General features: G+C 38.4%; 1 pseudogene across 1 annotated transcript in view; it reads right to left on the reverse strand.

Annotated features, from left to right (window-relative positions):
• Positions 1-1,730: 1,730 nt before the first annotated feature.
• LOC149225027 (uncharacterized) overlaps positions 1,731-23,017 on the reverse strand; it is a 112,078-nt pseudogene continuing 90,791 nt past the window's right edge. The window contains exons 10-15 of the transcript XR_016249564.1: positions 7,289-7,395; positions 3,639-3,722; positions 3,464-3,560; positions 2,969-3,088; positions 2,679-2,862; positions 1,731-2,584 (exon numbers count right to left, since the gene is read on the reverse strand). The product of XR_016249564.1 is annotated as an uncharacterized LOC149225027 (transcript). The remainder of the gene's footprint in view (positions 2,585-2,678; positions 2,863-2,968; positions 3,089-3,463; positions 3,561-3,638; positions 3,723-7,288; positions 7,396-23,017) is intronic.

The raw sequence follows: 23,017 nt of genomic DNA on the forward strand, positions 1-23,017 counted from the left end.
TCCATGTTTTATTTTTTTCACCTATGTGTTCATTGAAAATAACATTAGGTCATCTACCTATTCTCATTTCCTCAATTCTTTTTAGATATTTATATATTCAGGCTTTTGTGATTCATAATGAATTAAGCAAAATATTTCAGTAGAAATCATATAAAAGAAAAAAAATTGCCGACGCATTTCGATCCAACAAGTGTAGTTCATTATGAGAACTAAATGAAGAGCCAAACCATGGCAAAGACTTAAATAAAAAGCAATGTAGAAACATAATTTCAAATAACCATTATATTTAAACAATAATATTTAAATTATGATATCAATTTATTAATATATTATAAGTTGCCCCGCCATAACAATTGCTTCGATGAAAGTTGCTCCTATTTCACTCAACATTTTACTTTTATATAATATTTATAATATTCTAACAAAATTGTATGAAAAAAATCATTCGCATTACTTTTCCACTTTCCGTTAGTCGTTTAGTCGTTTAACGTGATCGTCATTACTTTTCCACTCATCGTTAGTCTTTTACTATGATCGTCATATATTGTTCACTATAGATAGCATAAGTCTCAACATATATTATCGATTTAGCAAAATTATTTTCTATAATCGTCAAATATTGCTCTCCTGTCTTTTACGAGGATCGTCATATATTGATCACTATAGATAGCATAAGTCTCAATATATATTATCGATTTAGCAAAATTATTTTCTATAATCGTCATTATAATTGGCATATAAAACATCTTAATTTATTATTTGTATATCCAAGCAGCTACAATACAACAGAAACTTTTTTGAACTCCGGTTCTAAAATTTCTGGACCTCGGCCTCATCCTTGTAAAACTTAATTGTTCTGTTGGTTACATGTATTTAAGCGTCTTGGTGAAAGGTTAACACGTTGTTCCAATAAGCTCACACACTTCATGAAAAATTAACACCATAAAGATCACTACATTATTGTGAATCACTCTACAGTTATTGTTTTCCTTGTTATAATAACAATTTCTTCCTCCATGTAGAACGATGAACTACCAGATACTACCCAGACACATGTAGCATGTTCAAGTAAACACATAGGGTAAGACATTGAAATAAGAGGAAGCTAGCGATATTGCCTTCCTTTTGAATGGTATAGAATAATAAACTGTAAGCGGATTGCAAGTTCTCAATTATGAACTGATTCAAAACCTGTTTATTACATCCATCCATTAAAAACATGTGTAAAACCAGTTTTGCCTATTAAAATTTATTCTGCATCTATAATTGTAATTTAAGGACTTGTTACAGCGGATTGCAAGTTCTCAATTATGAACTGATTCAAAACCTGTTTATTACATCCATCCATTAAAAACACAAGTAAAACCAATTTTGCCTATTAAAAATTATTTTGCTTCTATAATTGTAATTCAAGGACTTGTTATGCCCGATATTCTTTAACTTCGAGCTTAATGGCATCGGATTGATTTGCGTTTTGCAGGACCTATATCTATGACTCAGCCGGTATCATCAAAAATGCAAGCATTCTAATGCAAGTACGTACTGTAAATTCAACCTTTAAATATTATTTTAAAAAATCATATAAAACATATTTTCAAAAGACAAACAGAACATAAAATGTACCCAAAAGCTTCAACCAGTTAAAAAGACTAGTATTATAATTAAAAAGACAGCCAAGAAAATTAATAACATATCATCGTATTTTTTTCTGTAATATTAATGACACGGAATAACAATACATTAAAATTTGTATCAACATATTATTAATTTGTAAGTAGATGAAGATCATCCATGATAGGTGTCTCACCGAAGACTGGTCTTTTGGTGTAGACTTTAATCAACAAATACAAAATTCAAAAAATGCTTAACAAATTCCCACGCTACAAAAAAATTTATAAACATGCTCACACCCATCTCGCGAGCATCAAAACGCAAGAAATCACTCGAGAGCTTTAAGGACCCTTAAAAGGCATCTGTAAATACATTACTCACCGTGGACCTCTAAAGGTCCCCCAACCAGTTTCACATTTCGAAACCCGGTTGGTATTAAATAATAATTTAACGTCTAACCAATAACGATGATCGATGAACCTCAAAAGCTTTAAAAGTTTACTTCTGACCAAAAAAATTCCAAATTTTACATTTTTCTCGTATAACTCTGAAGCACCGATGACTAGAATTACCTGACCCAGCCAAAACAACCAAAACTTACAACTCTGAATTGATGTGGGGCAACAATCTGGCTGGCATTAGTTTTACTGAGGCTGGCTTGTCTGATGTCAGTGCTGATGTGACAAGCAAACTTGGAGGCATTCTAAATGCTTTATGTTTTGGGGTAATGGACATCTTGTCCATAGAACACTCGAATGCATCAAAGTCTTCATCATCACTTTGACTTTCTTGGTATCCCTTGTTCGATCTAGTCCCTTTATTATCAGCCATAAAATCTTCAGAATAAGTATTCCTCTCTGCATCATCATCCCAAGGCTCGGAATCTCTTTCATCCATCATGGTGTCCTCAAATTCATCCTCCTCGGCTGGAGTCTGACCCACTGACCAGAAAGTAAAAGCTGGTCTGACAAATCTGCAAATAAACATGTTGCATACTTAAAGAAAATTATCTACAAGTACATATTCAGAAACACAGCTTCATTATCAAAGAGGAAATCTAAACATACCTGTCTGATCGTTTTAGCAAGTATGGATCAAATGGAAAGAACATATCAAGCCTCTCACACCCCCAAAGGCCTTGGATTCCTCCATCTCCAATGCGTTCTTTGAACTCGTAAATTCTAAAACATCAAATAGATGAAATGCTTTAACCTGCCTTAGAAATTCTTCTACCACTGACGGCAAACATATCTGTTGAGCACGAAGAACAAACGTCTTAGGTGGGAGGTGACAAACAAACAAAACTCTGGATCAGTTGCTAGCCAAAATCTGAGTTCACTTTCTGTTATTCCCATACCTTTAATGGATTCAGTGTGTGCTCAATTATATTTTTCAGTGACAACTGTTCTAATAGTAATCTCTGTTGAGGATCATCCATGAGCATCTTCATTCGGAAACAAAGAATATACATAACAGCCTGCAAGTCAAGAACAACAAAAACCAAAATTATAGCCAGCAGAGAAACTTGATCAAGTCACACCCACGTACTACTGGAAGCATTCGAACAAGCAATCAATTCACGACTAAAAAAATTATATATTCTACAAATTAACAACAGTCAATATAAAAGGTTACATCGATTCGTCATAAAAATAATAATGACCGCATATCCAGCAATAATCTCATACATAAACATCAGAACAACATTCCATCGCCATATTTAACTTTAAGCGCAATGATATGATTAAATTAGTCAGCATTTATAGTATTCATATCTTCCATAACTATTCCATGCCATGACCTTGTTTTGAACTAGTAACTGATGGCTCTAGAACAATGAAAGGGGATTTACTTGAAATGCTGAATAGAAGACCCCATGCACTCCTGGATTCATAGCCTTCCAATCCTCATTATGATGAGGCAAGTATTGCAAGCACCAGTCTACCAACCTGTAAATTATGTATCCACAATTAAAACATCGTAAACTGACGATAAAAATTAATTAAAAACAACTACAGCTAACAAACCTTTTTAATGACGCAGAAACTACAGATAAAGGCAGGTATTTAGCACGAGATAAATAACTAGCTAGATAAGCAGCTGCAGTCATCCTGCAAAAGAACAAACACCAAAAAGAAATTAGAACATACTTTTATCAAAGGTAAGAAATGTTGAAACTGCTAGATCAGAGTCAAGAAGAGAGATCGCTTGGCCCATTATGTGATAAAACTACAAAAGCCAAGAGGCCTATGATGTCCACCATGTTGCACAACTTGGTTGGCCCTAATAGTTAAGAACATGTGTGTTTTTTTTCCTTGGGGTTCACAGGATCAATTCCAGAGGGATAAAGTATGTACACCTCGGTAAACTAAGCAGTCAAAACACTGGATGGAAAGGAAACATTGTCCCATAAACAAGGGAGTCTTATACATAGCTATGACCTTAAAATTATATTCTTATTGTTATTAAAAAAAAAACAAATGTACAGTGATGTGTGGTTTGACAGTAAGTCTACTTGGGCGAAGCCTGAGAGACCGTAGTTCAAATCTCATTGAGTACACTGGCCTGCTGTGGTGGATGCTCGAGAAGCAAATTCCCCACCCCCGCCTTGGCGGCACGAGAGTCTCGCTTTTCTAAAACCATAGGATCTTAGTATATCGACTTGCAGGTAGTTGGATGTACTCTTGGTGTTATAGTGGCAGCTACGAGAATTGATCCTCGGTCTCCCATATATTAGAACTGGCAGTTACCGATTCACCATGTGGTTAAAAAAAAAAAATGTTCCATGAGGAGCAACAAGAAGGCTATGATATCACAACAGGAGAAGAATGGGAATTCTTGGGAAAGCAAAACCTCGAGTACTTTAGAGAAGTACTACCTTTTTGCTCATGCTTCCTTAGAGCTCTCATATCAACCTTTGACTCGTGTGTAAAAAACAGATTATCACATCCTTGAGACAAGGTGAAAAAACCGCTTCCTGCATTTCATCAATCATTCAGCCATGGAATACTCCATACTTTATCCACTATTCTCCTCCCATCCCAAAAAAAGTTTCCTGTCCCTAGTTATGGAGTAATCGGTAGAGATCCATGGCTGCACTGCCTGTAAACCTGCAACATAAACCCTTATGTACAAGGCAAGTGAGAACCGAAGAAAAGCTGAGGGATATGTTCCTATAAAGAGAGGAAATGGGTCAGTTTTGAAGGAAGAGCCATGGCTGTAACGATGTAATGTCCACAATCTCCAGAACAACAGTAAACCTGCAACCCCATGGTTGCACCAGGAGTGACGTTTAGCTGAACCAATGGTTTACCACTCCAGGATTCCCAAACAACACTAACTGGATCAGATTTATTTTTTGCCCACACTGGATGGTTAGGATTACTTAAGAACTGTTGAGAAAAAAAGAGAAAGACCTTCCACTGTATCGTGTTTTGCTCCAGGGAAGAAGACCCAGACGGACTGAAAACTAGGTGAGATACCTGGAGGAGTATCCTTGATGAATTTGATGGCAGACATCTTCTTTGTCTGAATATTTGGGCACTCTTAGTTGGAATGAGAGACCAGAGCTTCCGTATGTGCATTCTTCACCTCAGTGGTATCATGGCTCAGCTTGGAGGTGGAATCCATAGTTAATTCCTATGGTTGAGAAGTATTAGTCATTCCTTCGCAACCAGTTTGGTGCAAAATTTTCACGAAGAAAGAAAAAAAAAATGTTCTTGAATGGATTGTTTCTATTTTGTATGCAGTTATGTGAAAATCCTTGAATCCTGTTTTATATTCATGTGATTTTCAACAATGGAATGCTCGATGGAAAGGAAATTCCTGTTTATAAGCATGAACATGATTCCCTTTAGGTTTCCTTTAGTAATTCAGTTATGCAATGTTAATTCCAAAATTCTTTGCAAAGTAAGTCTGCAATTTTGCTGTCAGGGGCAAAAGAGTCTCACAGCAGGGAAACTTAGATGCAATGAAGAAGAAGTTTTGTTTTGGAGTATACCAAATACCAAAAGAGATGTCCAGATATGTCACAAGGGTTCTTCTGGATTTGGGGTGCACGACATATGTTTAAATATAAATATGTGAATCCGCTAAGCATAACTCAGAAAATGTAAAATTGTAGCACTTACAATGTTAAACATAAAACAAAATTGCAGCTAGCAGAGAGGAAAGTAGCTCTGACCCATATAGGACCAACAAAGTGATGGATATTATGGACAGGAATGTCTGCTCATGGATGGACTATCCCCTGATTGCTCTGTTTTGTTTTGGTTGTACCACACCAGTTTCTTGGACTTAATTGAGCCTTCCTTGTAGTCCACATGATTTGTGCAATCTTCCTCGGGACTCCATGTAAGGATATTGCCTTGTGCATCTGCTAAATCCTGGACTTTAAGTTTTTGCCTTGCATGTTGTGTCCTTCAACTTGAAGGTAGTTCATCCCAAGGAAGATCCTATGGCTAGGCGGTGAATCTTACTCAAGCAATCTGTTGGCTTCTTTCTTTCGAGATAAAGATTTGATTCTATATCTATGATTTCAATTTAAATGTAATCCTTTAATTTTTCTAAAATTGTATTTAGATCCATGGGTCTATTTCTGCTACCTGTGAGTCTATTTCTGCTGCTATTATTAAGAGTTTGTGAACAAATGAATTATAGATCCGCACCCATGTCCAACAAGGTTATCCAGTGGATTCATTACAAAAAAATAATGCAAACGCACTATAAGCACCAACACTATACCCTTCGGGGAAAGCCTAAAGGCTCAGACAAACTTCTTTGCTTTCAGGTTATTGTTTCAGCATGAAATGAATTATCCGTACATAATTTTCTGTGGCCATAATCACTTCACATTTGAGTTAAAGCAAATGTATTATGATGGCAGTTAATACAGCCAATAATATTTCAGATAGTATCATATGGTTGGTCACCTGCACCCAGGTAGATTGTACCTCACTCTGATCAATTGTAATCGATGAATTATTAAATCATAGTATTGCAAACTCAGTAATTTATCAGCAACGCTACATTTTTCTGCAATATCTACTCCAAAATGAAAATAAATGAAAATTCACCATTAACTTATAATGTTTTTGCCTACCAATTTTTTGTTGAATTTTGCCAATTTCTTGTTACTCTAAAAAATGACTTTTGTAATTTTAGTTTTGTCAATTTTTACAATGTCCTTTGCACATGATCCCAACTAGTTGTTTGTGGAATGAGATTTTTGCAACAATGTCACAAAGACATTCTACCATCACCAATGCATTTGAACAGCACAACCATGCCTGATAACAAAATGATAAATATGCTGAAGTGAGTTAGAATATGGCTATGGGTATCAAGTATTGTATTTATCAATTAAGAAAGAGCACGCCATTACAATATCATGGACCCATTCCATCCAAACAGCAGAACACAATGAAACATGCCTTTGCACCAGCACAGAAATCATTTCTACAAATGAAAACTCTTTTATTTTTAATTTGTAGGTTGCGCAAATACAAATTATTGATTTCCTAGAAAATATGGAAGAGTAAACAGTATACTAGATAATGATGCAGCCAATAACAAACTGCATATTATAAACTTGATTACTGACCCTGGTATGACAGAATGTCTTTTCTAATTATCTGTGACCTCCCTGATTTAAAAATAGCTCTCAGATTTGTTGTACCTTGTATTTGGTGGGCGAGATTTGTTGACAAAAATGTCACAAAGCATAGATGCAAAGGCTGCACCACATGTTGTTGGAGCCAACGAGCAAAGATAGAAGACAAGGAACTGCAACAAATATTGTAGAGTCAAACCCATCAAACCAACAAACAATGGCAAGTTAGTATTAAAACATAGTGTAATTTAGCAACAAATAGTCATATACTTGCACTTGAAAAATCCAACTCCTGTATTATATAATGATAATTCTTAGAATGCAGATTTTCACAGTTCGAATTTATATTTGAGACAATTTCTGGAAAAACTGTGTGGAGAAATTGCAATGTCCAACGTTTTGGGTGAACACTTCACCCATCTTCAGGGACCATGAATTTTCAAGCTTACGGTCCCTGAATGTTGAAATATGTAACAAGGTTTGGTCTTCATAATGACGTATGTAATCATGATTTTATGTATTTGATGTAATGAGAAAACTAAATTTATTATTGTTGTTCTTGAGGCATGGGTTTCGTGCTCAAGAGAAATTTATTTTATAGGTCAAGCTCCCATTGTGAGCTCCTAGGGCTTGTCATTGAGTCTACAAGTCATTAAGTCATTGTCATGTATGAAAGACCCATTTGGGGCATGTTACATATTGTAAAAGAAATTATTTGAGCCAAATAACCTTCCAAGACCTCGTCAAGTGCTAACAAACAAGTTGGCCTATATAGAAGATGAAGTCAGCCTAGAAATGTTAACAAGTCGGCCTACAAAGATGGACATGAAGCTTATATAAAGGAGGACTCGGCCTCATTCAAGCATACACTCACAACACAACAAGTTCGATCAAGGAAGAGCAGAAGTGCGAGGAAGAGAAGGACAAAAGGAAAGAAGAAAAATCGAGTTTTGGGACTGTTTTCTTGGGTATTCTTCTCACACGTGCGAAGTGAATTAGGGCCTCCTTCTGCAGCAAGTTGCAGTCATCATCAAGGACCGAAATCTGGGTCAAGGAAGGTCTCTCTAGCAAGCCGAATTATCAAAGAAAGGAAGTCAAGTCAAGCGAAGTTGAAAGGAGGCAAATTTGTCCATTTTTCAAGCCACACGTGTGACCTAGGGTTTCTGCAGAAGAAGCCGAAATTGCAGGTTTGCAACAACAAGCCAAAATTCTGAGCTAGGGCCGAAATCTGAAGCAGCAGATCAAGTTTGACCAGCTGACTTGAAGGAAGAGAAGTTCATCAAGAAGAAGCTTTGACTTGGTCTTGGAGGGATTTTTGGTCAAGGGTCTAGGTCTTGGAATTCGTCAATTGAAGATTCTATAAGAAGAAGAATTCTTGTGTTTTCCTCTTAGATTGGAGAGGTTTTTGACCTGGCTGATGGTCTAAATCTTGTGTTCTTTGTCTTATTGTTCTTTATGGTTTGGTCACTGTTTGATGAAGAAAACACTAATAGTAAACAAGTGAAAGAAGAAGCTAATCTAATGAAGTAAAAAATACACCGCAAACAGTTATCAATAAGAGAAATCATCCTATGTTGCTGCCCCTAGCTTTCTCAACACTGAAGATGGGTGAAGTGTTCACCCGAAACATCTAACATTGCAATTTCTTTCTTTCACCTACTGTTCAAAACTCCAATCAACCAAACTATGACAAGAGCATTGGCATTGCCTTGATTGTTGTGGATTGGCCAATCTGCAAATGAGCTATTTGTGGACAATAATAAATAGGACTTTCAGAAGAAGACACAGGATAGCACAGCACAGGCATGCTGCCTAGTTGATAATGACATGAACTGAAACAAAAATCTGTCGACTGAAAATATGAGATACAAAGTAACTGATCTAACATAAGAAAATAGTATCAAAACACTACTAACATAAGGCAGAGAATCCAAAAGCTATACAGTACATCCACTTCCAACACATACAATATTTTGTACAAAAGTGTGTTCCCAAAGGCAATGAGCTTGCTTCCAGCCCAGACATTGACAGGCAATGGGATTACTCGTTAAACATTTTTGCATCAGGCTACTTTCTGGCAAAAGCTAAATATAACGTTGATGGGACATTCAGATAAAGCCCCTGTCAGAGTTTGATTTCCATAAATGCTCTTTTTGCTTAGATGTTTAATGAGGACAACGGTCTACCAGTAGCCTGAGAATTGAGAGAGACTTGCTATCTTAACAATCACCCTATGTACCTATTTCAAAAACTCAACATTAATCTAGCCACTTAGTAACACACTTTTCAACCGGACAGTCTACCAGTAACCTGAGAATCAAGAGAGACTTGCTACCTTAACATTCATCCTATACACCGTTGAATTTTTTACTGCAAACAAGCTAAAATGATTTTCTTCAAAAGATAACTACTTCCAATGATTAATATGCATCAATAACATCCATAAAGCAGTCAATATCATTAAGCAGTTATACAGAAGAAAATTTCAACTATTAAACATGAAAGAGCAGTAGAAAATAACCATGAGGCAATGATACAAGAGACCCAGAAATTAGGCCCGAGGCCAGGACAAAACCCACAAGGGGAAAACCTTATGAGAGAGAGAGTTCAATGTACATCAATTCATCACAAATAACAACATCAAGATAAAAGCCAAACCAGTAACCAGTCACAAGATCAAGGGCCAAGCTCTCCTCCTGAATTTCAGCCCCCTTCTGCTTCTAACATTGTTGGATCAGAGATGACCAAGACACAAATCAATGTGCCAAATGAGAAGTGGTCTCCTTTATATAATCTTCAAAGGGGCGTCGAATGGGTGCCTCCAAGGGGCCCAGCTGACTTTAATAATAGGCGGCCAACATGAGCAATTTAGGAAGCATAATATAAATTCAAAGTTTTGTATTTCTTCACATGATGAAAATACCGACCATGACTACTATATTTCCAACACTCCCTCTAGCCAAGGAGGTACTTTTCATTCTCTCTCAAGGTCAATCTCCCTAACCAATCAATAGGTCTCCCGGTAAACACCTAAGGGAGAGATCAGATGTACAAGTCTCTCTCTCTCTCTCTCTCTCTCTCTCTCAAGATCAATCTCCCCGACCAATTCATTGGTCTCTCAACAACTGTCCAAGGGAAAGATCAGAGGTCTCATCCTAAGGAAAGATGCATTGCATCAAATACATTCCATTAATCAATATTGTTCATGAGGCCAAACTTCCCAACTAAGTGATGAAACAATAAGAAGCTTCTCATTATCAATGCATCAATGTATAATACATCATATAACTGTTAGAAATACACAGGGTCCATCTCTCTGAACATAAACAAGGTCTCTCGATCCACGACCCAAGGGAGGAATCACTATCTCAATCCCCGACTATATAGTCTCACAGTCCACGACCTAAGGGAGAGAACTCATCCTTCCCAACCAAACTCAGTGACCTCTCAGTCAACGACCCAAGGAAGGGAACTCAAGATCAAACTCCTCAACCAATCCATAGGTCTCTCAGCAACTGCCTAAGGGAGAGATCACAAAATCAGTGTCCCCAACCGTAAAAACCTAAGGGATTACCTTAGGCCTCAAAATCAAACTCCTCGACCAGACTCACTGGACTCCCAATCAACTAACCTAAGGGAGTGACAATCTTCCCAACCATAACCATGGTCTCTGAGCCGATGTCTAAGGAAGATTTTCATGATGTTATCAATCAGTGCTCCCTCTCTAAGAGGGTTTCCCAACCATTCCAAGCTTCTCACAAAAGCAAACATCAACATCTTGCTCAACAATAGAAGAGTAGCAATGATGGATTTCAGCCCTAGATCAATTATACCAACAAACAACAATAGGCTGAACAGCCAACATTAGAATATGCAATATCTAGATCAATGAGTCAATCAGAGAATCAACCAAGTCAGCAACAATCTTGCAGCTTCTTCAAATCTTTCATCGTGGAGATGTCCATGGACTTGCCACATTATGTCAAATCACAACAAGGATTTCACCAAGTTCATGCCTTTATGAAAACAGCTCCCTCTTATATAGGACTCAAAAGTCCTCAACCCTTGTTAGAAACATATCACCAATACATAGCATAAAAAAATAATAAATCACAAGCTCATCTTCAATAGATTTGGATCAACGTCATTCATCAAGACATCTAGCCAACTTCATCATGGAAGTCAAAATTGACTTCTTTTCGTCATAGATCAAAACATGCTTCAATCAAGTTGATCTTGTCTACTCCCTCTATGTCCAAAGCCCATCCAATCACAAGTCTAATTGTCATAGCAAGAAAAAAATCATGGGCTCATCTTCAACAGAGTTGGATCAACATCCTTCTTCAAGACATATAGCCAACTTCATCTTGGAAGTCAAAACTTACTTCTTTCCGTCATAGATCAAAACATGCTTCAATCAGGTTGATCTTGTCTGCTACCTCTATGTCTAAAGCTCATCCAATCACGAGTCTTCTTGTCACTTTGTTCTTCCATCTTTTCAACGACTACCACAACCTTGACATACTTCATCATGTACCTACAATCCTTATTAGGAGGCCATGGAAGAACGAATACAACCAAACAAGATTTACAAGGACAAGAAGAAAAACATCATTAGTAATGATTAAAAATAAAAGAAATACAAGATACTTATTATTTGAGAACATGTTAGCTCCCTCTTAATTTTTTGCCTTCCTACACCCAACCTGCAAATCAAACTTATCATCAAGAAGTCAAATCTTCTAGGAGCTAGGGGTTTCTTCTTTCAAGTGGAAGCAATTAATTCATAAGCTCTAGGGTTTCATTTCTAACCCTACTTGTCTAGTTAGGGTTTGCAATTCATATAAGCTAGGGTTTTGTCTCTAAAATTTAAATCCTAAAATTTCTTCAAGCTTAGATGAGTAACGCTTTTCTTCATCATTCTTGTTTTCGATATCAACATTATGAATAATCAACCTTAGGGTTTTGAGTAACATTCATCCTTGCATTCTTTTTCAACTTCATCAATTTCACCATCAGTAATCCCAGGGATTCACAAAAACCCTTGTTAGAGTTTACAAATCTAAAATATCCCTAGAATTCGGCCAAGACGTTCAATGTTCCAAACCTTAGATTATGCAATCTCATCAAATCTCAATTCCCCTGCGATAATTTGATCAGACTTTGGGCTTTTGAAGGTGAGCTTCGACCTCTTATATGACTTCAGCAATTTTGCATACACTCTAAAGCTTGCAATGAGCAAAACTTCCTTTTGCAAAATCATGTAGGTCTTAAGCAAATATTCACGTAAGAAACTTCCAGGCCTTGTTTGATGCTTGAGATTCCACGGTAATGTTTTGACATTATTTACAAACTTGCAACTTGCCATTCATCATTGTTAATTGTTCCAATGGATAGAACAAACCACAAACGGAGATTAGACATATGCAATGCCTTTAAACATTTTACATACTACGAATTTACAATTTTCATTCTTCTTGTAGAGAGAATATATATAAAATTAGTTAGGTCGACTTCAGTGCATTTCGACTAGGTCTTCTATGTATAGGAAGGAGTTCATCAACCATGATAAGAGATCAATCTTGGATCATGCTTCAAAGCTGCAAATCATAGTAACCACAACAATATCAGACTTTTGGTCTATCACAGGAATCATAATCATGCTTCAACACTTATCTTCTTTTACTCATCAAATATATGCCTTCAAGATTGCTTCGAACCTCGGACTTTTCCTTCACTTCTGGAGAACAACATTTTTGGATGATAATGCTTTACAAAGGTCAAAAGGTAGCAATATTGGACTGGCGATTTCTTTCCTCTGATGAGTAATGTCAACTTCTTACAATGTGTTTTGTTAAGCATATAGCAGTCTCCTTTTTATGTATAGAATAGAGTTTTCTTTGAACATTCTCGACATCATGGACTTATGTCACACATATGAACTTGGATTCTAGAGATGGTCTTGTACTTCTTATCTCCTTTTTATGTATAGAATAGAGTTTCCTTCGAACATTCTCGACATCATGGACTTATGTCACACATATAACTTGGATTCTAGAGATGGTCTCATACTTCTTATCCTTCGAATGTCACCACATACTTATGCACAGAAAAGGTCTTCTTCAAAATTGATTTCAAACAGGGCTCAACCTTGCTCATTTTCTCAGATATAAATAGGTACAAACTAGACTCCTTTCACAGAGATATACTAACTTGAACAAAACTAGGCCTTAGTCATCATTCTTTACGTTGGATACTTGTCAAAACCTCATAGATACAACAATACATAGTGACTTTAAGTCTATGTAATGTAACTTGTATTCTTCTTCAATTTTGGACCATTGAATCTTTCAATAGAGGCTCAGACTCACATGCTCAGACTTGACATATTACCTAGATTGATTTCGTATTTGCATAACAATACTACCACAAAAAGTTCGGATCACCTATCTTAGAAAGTTTGAATGAATAGAGGAAAGTCAAATGCCACAATGAGCTCGAATGCCTCCTCAGACTTCACATAGTTCCACAATTCACACTTCTTGTCATTCCACTCCTTCCACATGGATAAAATACCTCAGGTCCGCAAGATTTCCACTAAAAAATAGGTGCCTTAGGTCTGCAACTTTCCTCATAAACTAGATATCCTAGGTTTACAAGAGGATAGTTGATTTCGCCTTCTATTCGGCCTTGATCAAAGAGATAATTTTTCTTATAGGTAACTCAGACCTCGCCATAGAGACTTAACACAGAGATTAGATTAGAGATGGCTTGATGGGTTCACAACCAAGATTCTTGGCCTCATCACCAAATCAACTTGAGCAAAGGCAGAACAAGAGCTATGATGCCACAAGACTCAGATATTTCTGGAGTAAAACTTGCCACACAACTCGCATATCTCCACAATAATTAGATGTCACGAGACTTGCATAAGCAATGCCACAGAGCTTGCATAAAGGTGCCATAGAGTTACTCGCATTTAGCTCCTACTGAACTTTGCATTTTTTTTTTAAATATGTGACTTGTCCTTGATTACAAAGTTAATTCAATCATTGCATTGTTCACAGGACTTATAGTTTGCCACTCATTTAGAGAGGAAACCAAGATGCCTTCGAGAAATCAAATGCCTCAGAACTCACATATATATAACAAGCCCAAACTTCAAATCTTCGTTTCATGGAACTCGGATCATTTGCATACCTCGTTTAGGTTCAAATTTCCTATCATGCTTCAAGGAAATGCGCATGGTTCAAGGTTCCACAATTATATATATGTCCTCAGGTCCACAAATTTGGAGAATTGTAACATATCATATGGATAGAGCCACTGAACTTTGCGAAGAGAAACGCACATACCATACAAAGAAGCTCGCATACCATAGGAGAACAATTCCACAAGGAAGCTAGCCTGAACCATGGAAAATACATCCACAAGAGGCTCACATGAAACATTACAGAACTCTGCCTAGGTTCGGATCATAGTTGACATTGTAGTAAGTTGAATCACAGAGTTTGGATCCACAAAGAGAGCTCGAATGCCTTAAGGAGCTTCAACACAGAGATGGATTCAAGGATCTTCGGACTTGACTTTAGGGATAAATAACTCCTGAAATCCTTCATTGCTTTTAAAGAAATCCTCAGCCTTAACTAGGCCTACTACTTCAGAGAATGTCTTAAAATTCAACCGATTCAAAACGGAAACGGCCGAGTTGATCTGTTTCAATGCCAAAAATTGTGACTCGGTGGAGGAAACAGTTCTGAAGGCCGAGTCATGGCTGACTCGGCCAAGTTATTGCATGACTCGGCCGAGTCAGCCATGACTCGGCCAACTCGGCCATTTCCACAATAACTCGACCAAGTCATAACCTGCGGCCTGTAACCCCATCAAAACATTGATTTGCCATATTTTTAATGAAATTTTCAAGTGTTTGCTGATTGGTTTGGACTCCAAAGTGTTTTATGAATTAGTTAAATGTTATTTGGGGTCCATTTCCCCCTCCCAAACCCTATTTAACACACTCAAATGCTCTCATTCTCTCACAGCCATCTCATGCATTTGAGTGAAAACTTCTTTGAGAGTTAGTGAGCAGTTCTTGAGCTTGTTTTTGGAGCAGCAGTGAGGAGTCTTAGGCAAGCATTGTAGCTGGAGTGAGGAGCTTCTTGGGCAGCCATTTGAAGCAGCATTGAGGAGTTGATTCTTGGAGCAAGCTTGAGGAGGCAGTTTGTGCCTAGAGGTATTATTTCACCTCTACAAATCTGTTTTTGCTTATTAAATTTTAGGTGCATATCTAGAAAGCCTAGACAGTGTTTTTTGTCAAAGAAATGAACATTGAATCAATTTATTTTTTTTCATTTTCAGATTGTTTGCTTTCATTTCCTAGTCAAAAAATGGCACCTAGAGCAAGAGATCCTGCTTGGGCATATGCTGAAATGGTTGATAGTGAAATGCATTGCAAATTTTGCCATAGGAAAATTAAGGAAGGTCCTGGGGGCATTAATACACTGAAACAACACTTGGCGGGGATTAGAGGCCAAATTACTCCATGTGCCTCACCAGAAATTGGGGAGATTAGGAAGCAATTGTTAGCCAGCTTTGAGAAGTTTAAAGAAGATAAGACTAGGCAAAGAGAGTTAGAGGCTGAAATTGGGAGGAAGAGGGAAATACAAAAAATGATGGCTACCAACCCCCATTATGATTTTGAGGGTTCTTCCTCTATCCCTCATACTGATGCATCCAACCCTTTCCAATATGTTCCTCCATCTTTTGGTTCTGTTCAAAATAAGGGAAAGGGTAGAATGAAAAAAGGTGATATGACTATCAAAAGTTATTTCACTCCCTCCTCTCCATCAGATGCACATGGTCCTCAAGCTAGTAAAATTCAAATGCAGCCCACTTTAGATGACCATTGGAAGAAAGAATTGAGGGAGACTGCTTGTGACTACATCGCTAGATGGTGGTATGATGCTGATATCCGCTTCAATGCTTCTCGTTCACCATATTATGAGCCTATGTTTGATGCCATACATGCTGCTGGAAAAGGCTTCAAAGGCCCTACTATGCATGAGCTAAGGGGGTATCGTTTGCAGAAAGAAATTCAATCCATTAATGAGTATTTGAAAGAGTTCAAGGACTCATGGGCAAGAACAGGATGTACCATCATGTCAGATGGATGGACTGATCAAAGAAACCGTACCATCATAAACTTTCTTGTCTTCTGCCCACGGGGAACCATGTTTTTAAAATCAGTTGATGCATCTGATAAGGTAAAAGATGGCCACTTGTTGTTTCAGCTATTGGATCAGGTTGTTGAGGAGGTGGGGGTGGCTAATGTTGTTCAAGTCATCACAGATAATGCCTCTAACTATGTTCTTGCTGGTAAACTGTTAGAGGAAAAACACAAGACCATCTTTTGGACCCCATGTGTTGCACATTGCATAGACCTCATGCTTAAGGATATTGGAAAAATAGATTGGGTCAAAAACACTGTAAATCATGCCAAAAGCATAACAAAATTTATCTACAATCATTCATTGATTTTGAGCCTCATGAGGAAACACACTGGGGGCAAGGATATTATTAGACCTGCCATCACTAGATTTGCTACTCATTTTTTGACATTGCAATCTATGCTTTCCCAACATAGAAACTTGCAAAAGATGTTTTCCAGTGATGAATGGAATCAAAGCAATTGGTCTAACAAACCGGAAGGCAAAGAATTGAAAAAGAAAGTCTATGAAGAAACTTTTTGGAGAAAGGCAACAGAGATTGTGAAGCTTGCTGAGCCACTAGTTAAGGTGTTGCGGTTGGTGGATGGGGAAAGGTTGGCTATGGGCATCATTTATGAGGCTATGGATCAAGCAAAGGAGCAAATAAAGACGACATACAAGGATAGAGTGGCAAAGTATGGGCCCATTTGGGCAATCATTGATGAAAGATGGAACAATCAACTCCATCGCCCTATACATGCAGCTGGGTATTTTTTGAACCCACGGTATCATTATAAAGCTAAGGAGTCAGGAGCTTTGAGGGGGGAGGTCAGAGATGGACTGATTGATTGCATTGATCGCATGATCCCATTGGAGTCTGATCAGCTGGAGATACACCGACAGGTCACAACCTTCAGCAATGCCTCAGGTACCTTTGGGAAGAACCTAGCAAAGATTGCAAGAGAAGCAGATGAGCCAGGTAAACAAAAATTTCAATTTTCAAATTCTTAATAGTTTTACTTTTTTTTTTAAGTTTGTTAAATCGTTTATAATTTGAAAGTTAGATATAATTTGTAATTTTGTTGAGCTAACTCATTACACTCCTATGTTTTTTGCAGCACAATGCTGGGAGGCCTTTGGTGGCCATTGTCCTGAATTGCAAAGGTTTGCAATTCGCATTTTGAGTCAAACTTGCAGTGCAACTGGGCGTGAACGCAATTGGTCTGTCTTTGAGAGGATTCACACAAAGAGGAGAAACCGTTTGGATCAAAAATGGTTAAATGATCTAGTTTATGTCCAATACAACCTCCGGCTCAGACGAAACCAATTGCTGAACAAAAGACCTGATTCAGATCCCATTGTGTTGGAAGACATTGATCCAACATCAAATTGGGTATTGGAGAGTCGTCCAGCAGAGTTTGATCCTGATGAGGATCTTGATTTAGATTTAGATATCGAGGCATCAGTTGAACTTGAACATGCTGTTCAGTTGAATGCAGATCCTGATCCACCAGCCTCAGTCTCACAGCCAGCAAGGACTCCAGTTGCAGGTGCTTCCTCTGCTCAGCCACGACAAAAGCGCAGCAGCATATCTACTCTATCTTAGCTTGCATCTGCTACAGTTGCACAGCCTGCTAGTGGTACCACTTCTACAGTTGCAGTTGGAGATGATGATGATGAGGAGGAGCCATGGGGCCCCTTCTCTGACTTTGATGATGATCCAGAGATTGATCGACATGATCTTGGCTCCTCTGGCAGTAGCTACTAGCCAATAGTACTAGTACTAGAGTCTGGTCACAGTTTACTTTTGTTGTAGAGGCCATTTCTAGCCTCCTTGGTTATGTGTTTTTTGTTTTGAGTCTTTGATCATGTATGACAGTTGACTATGTATTGCCATTGGACAGTGCACTGGGTGCCATTTTGATATTATGAATTGGTTCATGAGCCTACTTTAATCATATGTTGTCTTCCATCTATATTATAATGCTGTGTGTTTGGAAACATGAATGAAAATCTTTAAAATTATGTTCTTTTATTATAAAAATAAATATTTAATGTATTTTTTACAATGACTGAGTCATTGAAATCGAGCCGGCCGAGTCGATACCAAGTCGGAGTCGGAGTCGGAGTCTATCCTCGGCCGAGTCGGAGTCGGAATTTTAAAACATTGACTTCAGAAAAGGGTCTTGGCCCTCTCAGAGATTGGTTTGGCTTCACAAGGAAACAAAGCTTGTCATCGCCTCAAGATCTTCACGTAGCCTTAGAAAAGAGTCTCTGAAAACTTCGTATAAGAGTGACAGAACTTCGCATAGGAGTGATCATGATGCTCCTCATCCCAAAATGCTCTTTAATCTTCACTTCAATACCATATTGAATTTTTTTAGGGAAAATAGAACGATTTTCTTCAACAAATAACTACTTCCAATTATTAATATGGATTAATAACATCCATATAGCATTCAATATCATTAAGCAGTTATACAGAAGAAAATTTCAACTATTAAACATGAAAGAGGAGTAGAAAATAACCATGAGACAATGAAACAAGAGACACAGAAATTAAGTCTGAGGCCAGGTCAAAACCCAGAAATCTTTCCTTAAGAGAGAGAGACTTCAATGTTCATCAATTCATCACAAATAACAACATCAAGATAACAGCCAAACCAGTAACTAATCACAAGCCCAAGTGCCAAGCCCTGCTTCTAATTTTCAGCACCCTTCTTTAGCTTCTAACTTCGTTGGATCGGAGATAACCAAGACACAAATCGATGTGCCTAATGAGGAGAAGTGGGCTCCCTTTATATAGTCTTCAAAGGGGGGTCGAATGGGTGCCTCCAAGGGGTCCATCTGACTTTAATAATAGGAGGTCGACATAAGCAATTTGGGAAGCATTATAAAAATTCGAAGTTTTTTATTTCTTCACATGATGAAAATATTGGCCATGGCTACTATATTTCAAACAGCACCTATTTCAAAATATCAACATTAATCTAGCTACTTAATAACACGTTTTTCAAGTAGATGTTGAATATAAGAAAATATATAACTAAAATCTTTGCAGCTCATTATTGTGTCTTTATAGCATTTTAGTACACATACTTCTAACAACTTGATATGTAATAGTTTAGAGAAGCATGCCCCTTACAAAATTGAGCTTGTGATAAAATGCTTGCTAGAAAAGACTCTTAACACTGTCAAACAAGGTGTAGGTGGCAAGAGCAAGAGGGGATATTCTTTGCCCAAATGAACAAATAGAGATTCAATACGCTTGGGGTTTGGGAACAACATCCAATAACCAAGTTGAATACCCGTGCGATTTGGCAAGGATTGGAATCGCATTTGCAAAGGAAATCACCAAAATATCAGTGTTTGGAGATTCAATGATTGTAATACACCAAATGTGGAAAGCAAGAGGATCGCAAAGCATAGCCTTCCCCCCATCCTGCAAAGGATCATTTTTGCAAACTATGCAATTCGAGCAAATCAAATTCTTTCACAAGTATCGACAACTGAACACAATGGCAAATTTATTGACCAACAAGGGTGTTACAATGGAGAAAGGGAGATTAGAATTGGACCATGGGAGGCTTTACAACTCAACCATCCCATGATGAATGAAATCAATCATTATGGCAATAATAAAAAAATATAATGGCACTCACAGCCAAATAAATGAACCAATCTACACGATGGATCCCATTCGCACTCTTCTCTCATCAATCATATGGCTTAGTGCTTGAAAATCGGCGCAAATTTGCAAGGAACGAGAGCTCTCATTAATTTTTCGGCCACGAAACATGGATGGAATGAACCCCTTTCTAACTTGCACTAACATCTGGCAACCTAAGATAGTGAATTGGGAGAACAAGTGGCACAAGGCTTCAATGCAGCAAGGTTGGAGAATGTTTTCACAAGCGAGGAGAGCCCCATCCTCAATTATGCATTCACTCCTCTACAGACCAGCATTAATACTTTCATCTCTCTGTATCATACGACCAATATGTTAATTTTTGTAGCATCAGATGTGTTCTAGCCACGAAATTTGGTGGAGAGGCTAGAATACATGAAATCTCCAAAACCCATAAATCGTTTATGGAAATTCCACCTAGAAGTGTCTCATTAACGGTTTTTTAAATATTTCCCAAGTCTAAACTTAGGGAATATGGTTAATTAATCAGTATTAATTGAGATAAGGTGAGAATCATCTAGAAGCTCACACGGATCGATCTAGAGATGATCCTAGCCGTTGATTAAGTTTTAATCTTGGTTGTTGGTGCTCCAACATTGGATTATAAGAAGAGATCGATGTGGTTATGGAGAATACACTTGAGTAGTTTGATTTCTTGGCAGATCGATTTCCAGAGTAGCAGCGGTCAATTGTCGATGAGAGCCAGAGATCGGAGCAGTGAGTGGGGCAAGGGCAGTGGTCCAGAAGAAGATTTCAAGATTTGGATAGGCAATAGCAAGAGGGTCAAGTCATCCCAGTGAGGCAACGCAGAGCACTGCGCAGTAACTTCAAAGAGAGCAGTTCGATTTGCTGGAGAGAAAATCGTTCTCAGTTCCAGAGGTCGGGCGGAGGTTCTAGAACGCTGGAGAGACGATTCCATCAGCAGCTGGAGGTAGAACGACTTCATCAGAGACTTGGTTGGAGGTTTGACGTCAAGCAGACTGCGCAAAGCAACATAGAGGCTGACGCATATGGCCAGAGGGTCGAGTTTCTGAAGGCATGTTGTGTCAGGATTGTTGGTGGAGGAAGGGTAAATTCCCTTCAATAATTTTGCCCAAATATTCTTGTTGTTTGGATTGTCAGTTGGGCATCCATAGATGTACTCAGATTTTCACTGCTGCATAATAATAAAAACCCTCATTGTTGCACCGAGTTTCCCAAGTAGGATTTTTCCGAGGACATTTGTCCAAAAATAATTGTCTCATATTTTATGAATGTGCTAGCATTTCTTAGTTTCCAGCGCATTATTTTTCTGCAGTTTTATTTGTGAAGGTTGCAGTGTGTTTATTTTGATATTTGTCGTAGCAGATAAATTGTTAAATTAATTAACAATTAGGAGAAATAATACCAGTTGTTGCAATAGGATTCCAGCATATTGGAATTTTCACATGGTATAAAAGCGCAGTTGATTAGCTGGAGAGCTCAAAAGCGGAAAGAAGGAATTATTGAGCAGCACGCCGAAATTCCCAAGAGCAGCGCAATCTTTTGCCATGAAGTCGTGTTGCTTGAGGAACTTCAATTTTTCTGAGAGGGGCAAAAAAATTCGATCCTTCCAAATCGAGTGATTCCAAAGGCAGAGGGAGCAGCTCAGATTTTTCATTGGGCAGATCTCTAGTTGGACGCAGAGGGTTTCGCAGCAGTTCGCTAGTGCAAGACCAACGTCTGGGTGTAAGAGAGAAGAGAAAACACAAAGGGAAAATTTCTCTCTGGGAACTTCTAGTCTCAAGAAGTTTGATTTTCCTTGTAGATTGGCAGCGGTTCTAAACAGATCTTCTCACTCCAGAAGGGAGTGCGAATAGCAAAGCAAGAGCCAAGCAAAAGGAAAGAGGGAGTTTTTGTCAGTTCGTTGAGATGGCCACTGTTGGGCTTCATGATCAGGATAGGTTGGATGGAGCTTCCAACTATGTCATTTGGAAGGCAAGGATGTCCTTCCTTCTAGATGAATATAGCCTGAAAGCCTACATTGATAATGTAGTGGCAGTTGCCCAAGATGCAAATTAGCAGAAAGAATACAAGAAAGAGATGGCGCAGACGAAGCAGTTTATCTTGGATGGAGTCCAGGAACATAGTCTCACATATAGATGGCAGAGATACTGCCAAACAGATGTGGGATGCTCTCTCCACGTTATACCAGGAAACTTTCAAGCAGCGAAAGACGTTTCTTGAGGAGAAACTGAGATTCAACCGGATGCAGAAGGGGGAAGGCATAGATCCCTTCCTAACCAGGATTCAGGAGGTCCGAGGCCAGCTGCCAATTGTTGGGGCAGCGCCTCAACCCACGGAGCCAATGTGATTGGCACTCAACAGCATCTCAGAGGAGTGGCAGGTCTTTGTCCAAAGCATATTGAGCAGAGATAGGCTACCAAAGAGGGGCAGCATGTGGGCCGATTTGCAACAGGAGAGGTTGGGATGAGCTTTGTTAAAGAGCTCCACTAGTGGCAGCAACAGCAGCAGATCGAAGGCGGTGAAGGAGGAGGAGAATGTGGCCCTCGCATCTAAGGGTCCCAGTCAGGGACAGGAGGAGCAAAGAAAGAAGAAGAAGGACCTGTCAAAGGTCAAGTGCTTCAGATGTGGTGAGCTTGGTCACTACAGTACCCTCTCAGGAAGAAGGACAAGGAGGAGAAGCAAGACCAACAGGCAGCTCTTGCAGAGATCGACTGGTTGTCCTCCAGTTTGGAGGAAGAATTCGCGATGTTCGCAGATATACCTCCAGGAGTGACGGGTGATTTGGTACTATAGTCCCAAATAACTACAGAGATTCGACAAGGTCCTTGACGTGTCCACCTCATGGATCATTACCTAGCTACGGGGGCCCACAGTGGTCAGTAGCAGGATGGATTAGTAACAGTTGATGTAGTCAAT

Source organism: Pinus tabuliformis, chromosome Q, assembly GCF_031772625.1.
Source record: "Pinus tabuliformis cultivar Carrire ecotype Pingquan chromosome Q, CPIR1, whole genome shotgun sequence".
Classification (NCBI taxonomy): domain Eukaryota; kingdom Viridiplantae; phylum Streptophyta; class Pinopsida; order Pinales; family Pinaceae; genus Pinus; species Pinus tabuliformis.